Source organism: Pseudophryne corroboree, chromosome 3 (genome assembly GCF_028390025.1).
Source record: "Pseudophryne corroboree isolate aPseCor3 chromosome 3, aPseCor3.hap2, whole genome shotgun sequence".
In the NCBI taxonomy this organism is placed as follows: Eukaryota; Metazoa; Chordata; class Amphibia; order Anura; family Myobatrachidae; genus Pseudophryne; species Pseudophryne corroboree.
Window position 1 is genome coordinate 164,764,822 of NC_086446.1, and position 12,547 is coordinate 164,777,368.

Genomic DNA, 12,547 nt, shown 5'->3' on the forward strand with positions numbered 1-12,547 from the left:
TGCACTACTGTGTGGCATAATTTGAATTGGGGGTACTATTGTGTGGCCATGCCGCTTGCCAGCAAAAACATGTCCCTTTTTGGGCTGTGCGCCAAATGTGCGCACTGTTCCTTTTTAAAATATAGTGTATAGGAACACCAAAATAAGGACTGCTATGGGTGCGGGGTGATGGTACTGGGAAAAGGGTGCAGGGTCAGAAGCAGAACTAGCGGTGGTGCTAGGGGCACCAGCCAAAATCTTGCCTAGGGCATCATATTGGTTAGGGCCGGCTCTGCATGTATTGTTTATCCTAAGAGAGCACAAGGCGAGACAGCCATGTTGGGCGCACTACATAGGTTACACTGTGCGATTAGCAAAACGTGGCAGTAAGGCATACAAGGGTACAAAGAAAAGCAACTAACAGAACACCTAGTTCTGCATCTTACAAAGTAAGGAAAATGGTCTTGCTCTATAATTGCTTTCAGAAAATGTTCTCCCTTATAAAAATTTTAAAGTGAGCTAAGTGGAAAATAGCAAAAAAGGTTTTGGTTAGATTTTGAAATAATTTACAAAAAATAATAATTATCTGAAAAATAAGAAAAAAATAAAGTTATATTAATTCTCTAATACTCTGAAGATTTTGCACATATTGTGAATTGCATAAAATATTTATATGACGCCCACAAGGATTACTGACACCTCAGGAGGTATGTGATAACTCTGGGCTGTGGTAAGGGTTCCAATGACACAGACTTTGTTTCTGTGCAAAATAGACTAATACAAGTGCTGTGAGACCACCTAAACAAATGTTAAGTACATTCTGAACAACTACAGTGGAGATAATATCATACAGTTTTAATCTATTTTCACTTAAAAACCAGTATCAATAAAGAAAAAGTGATGAAACAGTGCTGGATGTGATCTGCGGTAAAGAATCTGACCTGCTTCCTAGTACTTGACCAACGACTGACCTGCAGAGTCCTGAGAGCCGTGGCACATGACTGGACCAAAAAAGAAATCAGCGCTAAAGTCCCAAAACAGCAGAAGGATTATTGAAAAATGAGCTTCATACAAACATCTATTCCCTCAGTGGTTGTCTCTAAGCACTTGTAGTGGTGTCCTAGGTTGGTGGTCTAGGTCCAATTCAAATTATTTATGGTCAATATAATAGGCAAAACCAGTGCTAAGCCTTACTGAAGCAGCCCCTATAGCAGGGGTGGGGAACCCTTTTTCTATCAAGGGCCATTTGGATATTTATAAAATCCTTTGGGGGCCATACAAAAATTATCAACTTAAAAATTATCCTGCCCCCAGTAGTTATGCCCCCAGTCAGTAGTTATGGTCCCAGTAGATATGCCCCAGTAGTTATGCCCCCAGTAGATATACCCACAGTCAGTTGTTATGACCCAGTAGACATGCCTCCAGTACATATGCCCCCAGTCAGTTGTTATACCCCAGTACATACACCCCAATCAGTTGTTATGCCCCATTAGATATGCCCCCAGTCAGTTATTATGCCCCATTAGATATGCCCCCAGTCACTTGTTATGAACCATTAGATAAGCCCCCAGTCGCTTGATATGCCCCATTAGATATGCCCCTAGTCAGGGCCGGCTCCAGGCCTACTAGCACCCTGAGCGAGAAAATGTAAAAGCGCCCCCTCCCCATGCGCGCGCCGAAGGCGCGCGCGCTCCTGGAAAAGTGGGTGTGGCCTCCTGGAAAAGTGGGTGTGGCCCTGTAACTTCATATCATCAAACTATAAATAAATATATTTTCACACCCCCTCTATATATATTTATATATTTTAGACTAGATAAGCCCCACTTTGAATGAAAGTTATGACTCACTGTGTCAGGCTATTCTTGAATACCAGTCACTCTAGATATTAAAGGCCAGTATAGGGTTAACAGCTCCTGAATTCACATGTATAATGGTATTTATTGAATTCGTTCCTGGACTTATACTGGACCGTTACAGCTGCGTTCTGAAACGCCCTGTGTGTTGGAATAAACATGACATACTATGACTGCTAAAAGTTTGTCCAAAGCTTCTGGAAAACCACATCTTCTATTCCTTCTCCTACTGGGCGCCTCATTGTAATTATTGGTTGTCAGTCTCCACCAACAAAGCAAAAAGCGAACCTATTTTTTTCCTAATAAGAGCATAAGCAGAGTTCCAAGGTCATTCCAAATGGCCAAAGTGTCATCCATCCTCGTTAGAGACAGAGACAGGGACATACATTACTATTAAACACAGACACACGCCAGACACATATTGGACAGGGTGGTGATAAAGCGATTACATAATGCAGTAGTTATTATTCAAAGGCTATTTGTCCACAGCACATATTGGGGGTAATTCTGAGTTGATCGCAGCAGGAATTTTGTTAGCAGTTGGGCAAAACCATGTGCACTGCAGGGGAGGCAGATATAACATGTGCAGAGAGAGTTAGATTTGGGTGTGGTGTGTTCAATCTGCAATCTAAATTGCAGTGTAAAAATAAAGCAGCCAGTATTTACCCTGCACAGAAACAAAATAACCCACCCAAATCTATCTCTCTCTGCACATGTTATATCTGCCTCCCCTGCAGTGCACATGGTTTTGCCCAATTGCTAACAAAATTCCTGCTGCGATCAACTCAGAATTACCCCCATTACCCACTCTGCGTAATATGTATGACGAGCAGCAATTCTCCTTGTATCAGGAAAAAACCACATACTTTATTTACAATATAAGCTACTACCAGCTACAAATACATATTAATTGAACATTAACACATAATACAATAAAAGCTTGTGAATTTTGATGAAACTATATTCATAGAGGTTTATACACAAATACACGCAATTACCCAGTCTACACTAGTATCTTAGATTGTACCCGTGTTAGATAGCAACACTGTTTCTAAAATCACTGAGAATAACCAATTTTCAGGGAAAGCCATTTTATTTAATACACTATAATAGAAACACAGCTGAACGTATTACCCCTATGGTGATTGTGACCAAGATAGTGGAGCGTATGCATTTTATTCAACTATAATCCTGTATAGCAAACCGATCGCCCTTTACTGACTCGGACAGTAGCCAGTGGTCACTAGACACATGAAAGCGCAATCCATATATCAAGGGACAATTATACGGGGGTAGATAGGTGCTCACTATAATAATAAATTGATGGATGGTTGGGTAAATACTAATAGGGGGCAGATAGATCATGAGCATACAAATGATAATGAGAGTTTTGGGGCACAGTGGTCCTGGCTATTATAATAATAATAATAATAATAATAATAATAATAATAATAATTGAGCTGAGGGGCAGATGGGTGCATTTTATAATAAGGACGATGGATAAGGGCATACTGAGGATAACAGGGGCAGATGGATGGTGGGGTAACAGTACTACTAGTAATAACAATATTAATAAGATGGCTGAGTAATAATACTACTGCTACTAAGATGCTGGAATAATAATAAGACGGGCAGATGAATGGTGGGGAAATAATAATAATAGTAATAATACTGGATAATAGTAATAATGATGGGTGAGGAAACAGCACTAATTCTTCCAAACCTGTGTGACCGGGAAATAAGGGTGAGGGGGGTATATAATAGTAATAATAGTAATAATCCAGGAGCCGCTCTCATTGTTCAGGGCGGGTAGCCCCATCGCACCTGAGGAGAGCCCGGAGGGGCCCCGTGAGCCCTCACCCCCTGACTGGCCAGGCAGCTCCCCCCTCCGCAGCGGGCTGGGTGAGGGCTGTTGCCCCCTGCCAGCCTCCTCTGCCTTCTATAGCTACCCAGAATCCGGTGTATTTGCCTCACACCCGCGGTAATTATAATAAGCCGGAGGACTAATAAATTATGCTAAGTGGCGGCGCGTGTATGAATTGGATTACCTGCTGCAGCCGCCGCCGCCGCCGGACTCTCATCCTAGGCGCCGGTCTGCAAGCCAATCAAAGCTCGCGGTCCGGCAGCCAATCAGCCTCAGCTGCCGGACCGCGAGCTCTGGTTGGCTCACGGGCCGGCGCCGGGCTTTGCATGTAGTGCACGTCAGACACTGCAGTGTTGAAGCGAAGCTGTAGGGACGGCTCCAGGCTCCAATATGGCGGCCAGAGCTAGCGGCGCCCATAAAGTGCGGTGCCCTGTTCGGCCGCTCTATTGGAACATGCCTGGAGCCGGCCCTGCCCCTAGTCACTTGTTATGCCCCATTAGATATGCCCAAAGTCACTTGTTATGCCCCATTAGATATGCCCCCAGTCACTATCATTACCACAAGGCAGCGGACATTGTGCATTCTGTGGGTTTTCTCCCCAATAGGGCAGTTTGGATTCTTTTTGCACATATATTCTTTTTTAGATTGATTGCCGTATAAGTGGGGGTTCACATGGTCGACCATGTTATGGTCGACAGTCATTAGGTCGACCACTATTGGTCGACATTGACATGATCGACATGGACACATGGTCGACACATGAAAGGTCGACACATGAAAAGGTCGACATGAGTTATTTTACTTTTTTTTCATTTGGGGAACTTTTCCATACTTTACGATCCACATGGACTACGATTGGAACGGTAAAGTGTGCCGAGCGAAGCGAAGGCACCATGCCCGAAGTATGGCGAGCGAAGCGAGCCATGCAAGGGGACGCGGTGCACTAATTGGGGTTCCCAGTCACTTTACGCAATAAACGACACCAAAAAAAGTTAAAAAACTCATATCGACCTTTGCATATGTCGACCTTTCATGTGTCGACCATTTTCATGTGTCGACCATGTGTCCATGTCGACCATGTCAATGTCGACCAATAGTGGTCGACCTAATGACTGTCGACCATAACATGGTCGACCATTCATACCGGAACCATAAGTGGGCATTGCTTTGCAGTAGGTTGTTTTGAGGGTTGTCCTTGTGTCACCTGCTATTATTTCTATTAGACCTGTCATTCCTTCCTGTTTTTTGCACCTTGCACTTTCTAGCCAGCACTTTCAGGGAACCCTGTTCTGCTGAGCTTCAGCACTATTCCTTTTACTTTTTTAAACACATCACTTCATTTCATTCACTTCTGTTTTGATATACAGCGTCCTTGCAATTCCCCTCACTATCAGCATGCCATTTACTAGTCAGGCTGCTGAGACCACCCGCCGCACGTTTTGCCGCGCTCCGGAGCCGTTGCTATGTATGACAATGACACCGGGTTTGTTTAGCTTAGTTACCAGTGTCATGGAGTGGGAGGAGACAGCAGGGGATGCATTAAGCATGCCCGGACTTGTCTCAGCCCACGTCCTGATGCTGCTGGGTTGATTGTGGTGCCATTTAAGGCTTATATTTCGTGTTCTGACAACAGTGCGGTTAGCCCCTGAGGAAGACCAGTCGGTTGAAACAGCTGTCGGGCTGTGTTTGCTGTATTTGCTGTACTTCCCCATGCCGTTTGGTTAAGGAATAAATCCTGCTTTTCTTTCATCTACACGTGAGTGCTGGCTTGTCTACTTTTTCTGCATCGCTGGAGAAGTGAGTGTTTTATATATATATATATATATATATATATATAAATACATATATATATATATATATATATATATATAGATAAAGAGAGAGAGAGAGAGAGAGAAGCAATAGTACACAAGGGCAGGCAGTGAGACTGGAGGGGGGAGGTTCAGGGGAAATTTGAGGAAAAATTACTTCGCAGAAAGGGTACTGGACAAGTGGAATAGCCTCCCATCAGAGGTGGTAGAGGCTAAGACAGTAGAGCAATTTAAACATGCATGGGATAGCCATAAGGATATCCTTACAAAGACATAAGGATCAAATAAGGTTTGAGATAAATATGTGGTAAGATAAAAAAAAAGGGGCAGACTAGACGGGCCAAGTGGTTCTTCTCTGCCATCAAATTCCAATATTGTGATACATTGATTGTTTAACAATGACTCTAACTTCCCTTAGGTCAGTCAAGTGAAAGATAACAGGGGCCTCAAATCAGAAATAACCAGTTTTGGTCGGTCTGGTGGGATGTGTGAGGTCATGCTGATGTCATAATGGCAACTGCCTATATCAGCGCTGTGCTGTTGCTGTCTCTCACATATGCCTTCAGAGGCCTGGGACAGCATAGCACACTGGCAGAAGGTTAGTGACTGGACAAAGATTAGGGCAGCTTAGTTCGAATCGTCGGCAGACTTTTAGCATGACTATTATAATATATGACTTATGACCTTGGGGATAGCATAGTCAGGGCCGTTTCTAGACAATTTGGCTCCCAGTGCGAGATTTCAAAATGCGCCCCCCCCCCCCCATTGCTATAAAAAAAAATTGCGTGCCCCTTCAATATAGCCAGCGCTCCCGACAAGGCTGTGTGGCTTGATTAAAATGGGCGTGGTCTCATTACAGTGGGCGTGGCCTCGTCTGATATCACACCCACCACAGGGGGGAAAAATTAAAATAAAAAAGTCCCCTTTTTACACATTACACCAGGCAAGTGTCCCCATATTACACAGCGCGGCAGGCAGGTGTCCCCATTTACAAAGTGCGGCAGGCAGGTGTCCCCATTTTACAAAGTGTGGCAGGCAGGTGTACCCATTTAACAAAATGCGGCAGGCAGGTGTCCCCATTTACAAAGTGCGGCAGGCAGGTGTCCCCATTTTACAAAGTGTGGCAGGCAGGTGTACCCATTTAACAAAGTGCGGCAGGCAGGTGTACCCATTTAACAAAGTGCGGCAGGCAGGTGTCCCCATTTTGCACAGTACGCAGGCAGATATCCCCATTTTACACAGTACGCAGGCAGGTGTCCCCATTTAACAAAGTGCGGCAGGCAGGTGTCCCCATTTTACACAGTACGCAGGCAGATATCCCCATTTTACACAGTACGCAGGCAGGTGTCCCCATTTTACACAGTGCGGCAGGTATCCCCATTTTACACAGTGCGGCAGGTGCCCCCATTTTACACAGTGCGGCAGGTGCCCCAATTTTACACAGTGCGGCAGGTATCCCCATTTTACACAGTGCGGCAGGTGCCCCCATTTTACACAGTGCGGCAGGTATCCCCATTTTACACAGTGCGGCAGGTATCCCCATTTTACACAGTGCGGCAGGTGTCCCCATTTTACACAGTGCGGCAGGTATCCCCATTTTACACAGTGCGGCAGGTATCCCCATTTTACAATGTGCGGCAGGTATCCCCATTTTACACAGTGCGGCAGGTGCCCCCATTTTCAGTGCGGCAGGTGCCCCCATTTTACACAGTGCGGCAGGTGTCCCCATTTTACACAGTGCGGCAGGTGTCCCCATTTTACACAGTGCGGCAGGTGTCCCCATTTTACACAGTGCGGCAGGTATCCCCATTTTACACAGTGCGGCAGGTATCCCCATTTTACACAGTGCGGCAGGTGTCAAGTGGGGGGTAGGGGTAGGGGGGGGGAGAGAGAGAGAGAGAGAGAGAGAGAGTACTTACAACTTGCCGCTCTTCGGGTCCCGCGCGCCGGCCGCCTCCTCCGTCGATGGTTATCTCCAGTCCTCTCCTCCCTCTCTCTTCCACCCGAGCGCTCCTGCTCGGGGGGCGGGGCTTCGCGGAATGACGCGTTTGCGTCGTGACGTCACGACGCAAACGCGTCATTCCGCGAAGCCCCGCCCCCCGAGCAGGAGCGCTCGGGGGGAGAGAGAGGGAGGAGAGGAGTAGTCACAAAGTGCCGCGGCGGGCGCTAGAAACGGCACTGAGCATAGTATTGGATTAAAACAAAATCTCACACCTACTGGGACTGCACCGTTACTTAACAACCACAAGCGCCTGCAATTGGCCATTGGAGAAATTTGCAGCGCGCTGTCTAGATGGGCCTATAATGTTCCTAATTACAGGTAAATTCTTTATGTGCAGCCGCACCTATGACATCTCCTTGGAGTTGTTTGATGAGCCTGTAATGTTGCAAATTAAATCCTTTACTCTCTCTCTCTCTGCCTGCCTAAATCCCAGTATGCCAGTATTGCAGGCTGATCCATTTTTATTAATGTGCAGAGTTGTAAGAGAATTATATTGTGCTTTAATCATTACGTTTGTTTTTATACAATACTATATACAGATGTAGCCACGCTGTTCATGGCTACATCTGAGGTAAACGTGCACCCTCAATGAGGCTATGTGCACCAGGGACGTGCAGTCAGGGAGGCAGGGGAGGTAGGAGGCAGTGCCTCCCCTGTCATTAATGATTAAAAAAATACAAAGATACTTATGACACATATTCTGTGTCATAAGTATTTCCTTTATATTAATCAAATCATTTTTACTCCTAGAATGGGTTTGGGAGGCACTGACAGTGGTGCCTCCTGTTGTTAATGGGAATGGGGGCGGACAGGAGCGGGGGCGGGCCAAGTCTTGGGCAGTAGAAGCCCATTGAAAATATAAGGGAAAGCGACACCTACTAAAGTGCCGCTTTCATACAGGGACATGCTTTCAACCCATGAAAGCACGCCTCTGTCAGTAATGCCAGATGTGATTGGCCAGCAGATCCGTCACTGGATCTGCTGCCATCACTCACTGGCTGCAGGCGAATGCGGCAGGATGGGGCGGAGATGCGGGCGGCGGGACGCAGCGTGATGCGGTGGCGGGTGTCAGTGGCGGCAGGCATGGATCCAAGATCCCTGCCTGCCATTCTGCAGAGTTTGGCAGCGGAGCGATACCCATTTAAAAAATGGCGCCACAGCGTCATTTATTTAAATTAAAGATGGCCGACATGAGCCAATCACGGCTCGACGCGTCATCACCCCGCCCCCTCAGGCTGACTTATATAAGTCAGCGTGAGGCAGCAGCTGTCAGTCCGACGGAGGGGGAGAAGCAGTGAAGAGCTCCTGAAGATATAAGACGCCGTGGAAGTCCTGGATGGGCGGCGGCTATGCAAAAAAGCTTATAGGCCGCCACCTCCCAGGTGAAGACCCTGAATAATAAAATGTATTTTAAAACTGTGTCTTGTATTTATTTTAATATTTTCTTTACAGGTGGACTACGGGTGCCAGAGGGCCCCTTAATGTCCGGGCATGCTGGCACTTGTGGTTCTCCAAGTGCCGGCATGCTGAGGTGGGCTTGCTGGGACCTGTGCCTAGCTGTGCCGAGCTGCAGCATTTGCCGCTCCCATCCATGTGTATGGGGCACACACACTTCTTAGACGTCCAGACGTACGCGGTATGGTTGTGCCTAATATTGCGCAATCGCGATATGATGTAGCCACGACGAGAATGGCTACATTTGTACAGTTGTAATCCCTGAGTCAGAAATGAATGCTATGGTGGTTATGACTGTCCCCCTTTCACCCCCCTCACTCCCATTCATCTCTTGCTCTCTTTTTTCACTCTCTCACCATTGACGTGTAGGTGCGTTCTTCTGCGGACGGGTAAAAGGTCAAAATAGCAGATTTGAGGTGACAGAAGGGATGACTGGGTTAGGCAAGGTTAGTGGGTGGGCGAGTGGTCTGGGCAAACTCTGCATAGTCTCTTAATGCCTAGAGGGATGGGCAGTCCTTCAGCCATGGGTCCCCAGAGGTTTCCTCCACAAGGGGGTTTTTCCTCTCCTGAGTGCTGAAGGATGACTTCATGAGTCATGAGGCTTACGTCATCTTGTTCCTCTTATAGGACAAGTTTATAAGATTACTGGACCAATCTTAGTCCAACATTCCCTATTTTATTATGCAGAGTAAAAAATAATAATAATTACAAATAATAGTAATAATAAGAAGACAAAGAAGAAGAAGAGGAAGAAGAAGAAGAAGAAAAAACAGGCAGCATTTTACTTAAAATAAAAATAGACATTTATTTTTAAATATATTTTGATTGAAGTTGTCTTTATTTTATTAATAAATCCTCTCAAAAGGTGAACAAATTACACATATTTGGGACGACAAAAATATTAGGAGAGTTCAGAATCATGTATTCAGAGCCACCCCTAGGTATAGGCAAACTAGGCAAATGCCTAGGGGCACCAGCAGCTTCTGCTGATTAAAATGATATGCTGCATGCCTATATTCTGTGTGTAGCATTTCGTATGCAGATACAGCCACAGTCGCACACAGTATATAGGCATGCTGCATATCATTTTAATCAGCAGAAGCTGCTTGTGCATCCTAGCCAATATCAATGCAAATAAGATGCATTTTCATTAAAAAAGGCACCCGACATTAGCAGAGCTGCCAGCTGACTCACGCCAGCCATCTCCTGCTGCATGGCGCATTGAGGCAAGATGTATAAGGACACATCTGTATCCAAGGAGAGGCAAAGGTCACAGTGTTAGTGGCTGTGTGAGTGTTGTGTGCGGGTGGGTTGGTTGTGCAATAATGTTTGGCATATGTGTAAGGGACATTATGTGTATAAGGGCATTAATAAAGGTTGGCATAATGTGTAAGGCGCATTATGTTTATAAGGACATTAATAATGTGTGTCATATGTGTTAGGGGCTTTACTGTGTGGTATTATGTGTATAAAGGCATCACTAATGTGTGGCATTATGTGTATAAGGCGCTCTACTGTGTGGTGTTACGTGTAGAAAGGGCACTATTTTGTGGTGTAATGTGAATAAAGAGCAAGATGGTGTGGTGTAATATGAATAAGGGGCACTACTGTGAGGAGTAACGTATATAAGGTAAAGTGGTACTACTGTGTGATGTAACGTGAATAAGGGACACTATCGCATGATATAATGTGAATAAAGTTGCACTACTGTGTGGCATAATTTGAATTGGGGGTACTATTGTGTGGCCATGCCGCTTGCCAGCAAAAACACGTCCCTTTTTGGGCTGTGCGCCAAATGTGCGCACTGTTCCTTTTTAAAATATAGTGTATAGGAACACCAAAATAAGGACTGCTATGGGTGCGGGGTGATGGTACTGGGAAAAGGGTGCAGGGTCAGAGGCAGAACTAGCGGTGGTGCTAGGGGCACCAGCCAAAATCTTGCCTAGGGCTTCATATTGGTTAGGGCCGGCTCTGCATGTATTGTTTATCCTAAGAGAGTACCAGGCGAGACAGCCATGTTGGGCGCACTTCATAGGTTACACTGTGCGATTAGCAAAACGTGGCAGTAAGGCATACAAGGGTACAAAGAAACGCAACTAACAGAACACCTAGTTCTGCATCTTACATAGTAAGGAAAATGGTCTTGCTCTATAACTGCTTTCAGAAAATGTTCTCCCTTATAAAAATTTTAAAGTGAGCTAAGTGGAAAATAGCAAAAAAAGTTTCGGTTAGATTTTGAAATAATTTACAAAAAATAATAATTATCTGACCAAAAAATAAGAAAAAAATAAAGTTATATTAATTCTCTAATACTCCGAAGATAGTAAGCACATATTGTGAATTGCATAAAATATTTATATGAAGCCCACAAGGATTACTGACACCTCAGGAGGTATGTGATAACTCTGGGCTGTGGTAAGGGTTCCAATGACACAGACTTTGTTTCTGTGCAAAATAGACTAATACAAGTGCTGTGAGACCACCTAAACAAATGTTAAGTACATTCTAAACAACTACAGTGGAGATAATATCATACAGTTTTAATCTATTTTCACTTAAAAACCAGTATCAATTAAGAAAAAGTGATGAAACAGTGCTGGATGTGATCTGCGGTACAGAATCTGACCTGCTTTCTAGGACTTGACCAACGACTGAACTGCAGAGTCCTGAGAGCCATGGCACATGACTGGACCAAAAAAGAAATCAGCGCTAAAGTCCCGAAACAGCAGAAGGATTATTGAAAAATGAGCTTCATACAAACATCTATTCCCTCAGTGGTTGTCTCTAAGCACTTGTAGTGGTGTCCTGGGTTGGTGGTCTAGGTCCAATTCAAATTATTTATAGTCAATATAATAGGCAAAACCAGTGCTAAGCCTTACTGAAGCAGCCCCTATAGCAGGGGTGGGGAACCCTTTTTCTATCAAGGGCCATTTGGATATTTATAAAATTCTTCGGGGGCCATACAAAAATTATCAACTTAAAAATTATCCTGCCCCCAGTAGTTATGCCCCCAGTCAGTAGTTATGGTCCCAGTAGATATGCCCCAGTAGTTATGCCCCCAGTAGATATACCCACAGTCAGTTGTTATGACCCAGTAGACATGCCTTCAGTACATATGCCCCCAGTCAGTTGTTATACCCCAGTACATACACCCCAATCAGTTGTTATGCCCCATTAGATATGCCCCCAGTCAGTTATTATGCCCCATTAGATATGCCCCCAGTCACTTGTTATGAACCATTAGATAAGCCCCCAGTAGCTTGATATGCCCTATTAGATATGCCCCTAGTCACTTGTTATGCCCCATTAGATATGCCCAAAGTCACTTGTTATGCCCCATTAGATATGCCCCCAGTCACTATCATTACCACAAGGCAGCAGACATTGTGCATTCTGTGGGTTTTCTCCCCAATAGGGCAGTTTGGATTCTTTTTGCACATATATTCTTATTTATATTGATTGCCGTATAAGTGGGCATTGCTTTGCAGTAGGTTGTTTTGAGGGTTGTCCTTGTGTCACCTGCTATTATTTCTATTAGACCTGTCATTCCTTCCTGCTTTTTGCACCTTGCACTTTATAGCCA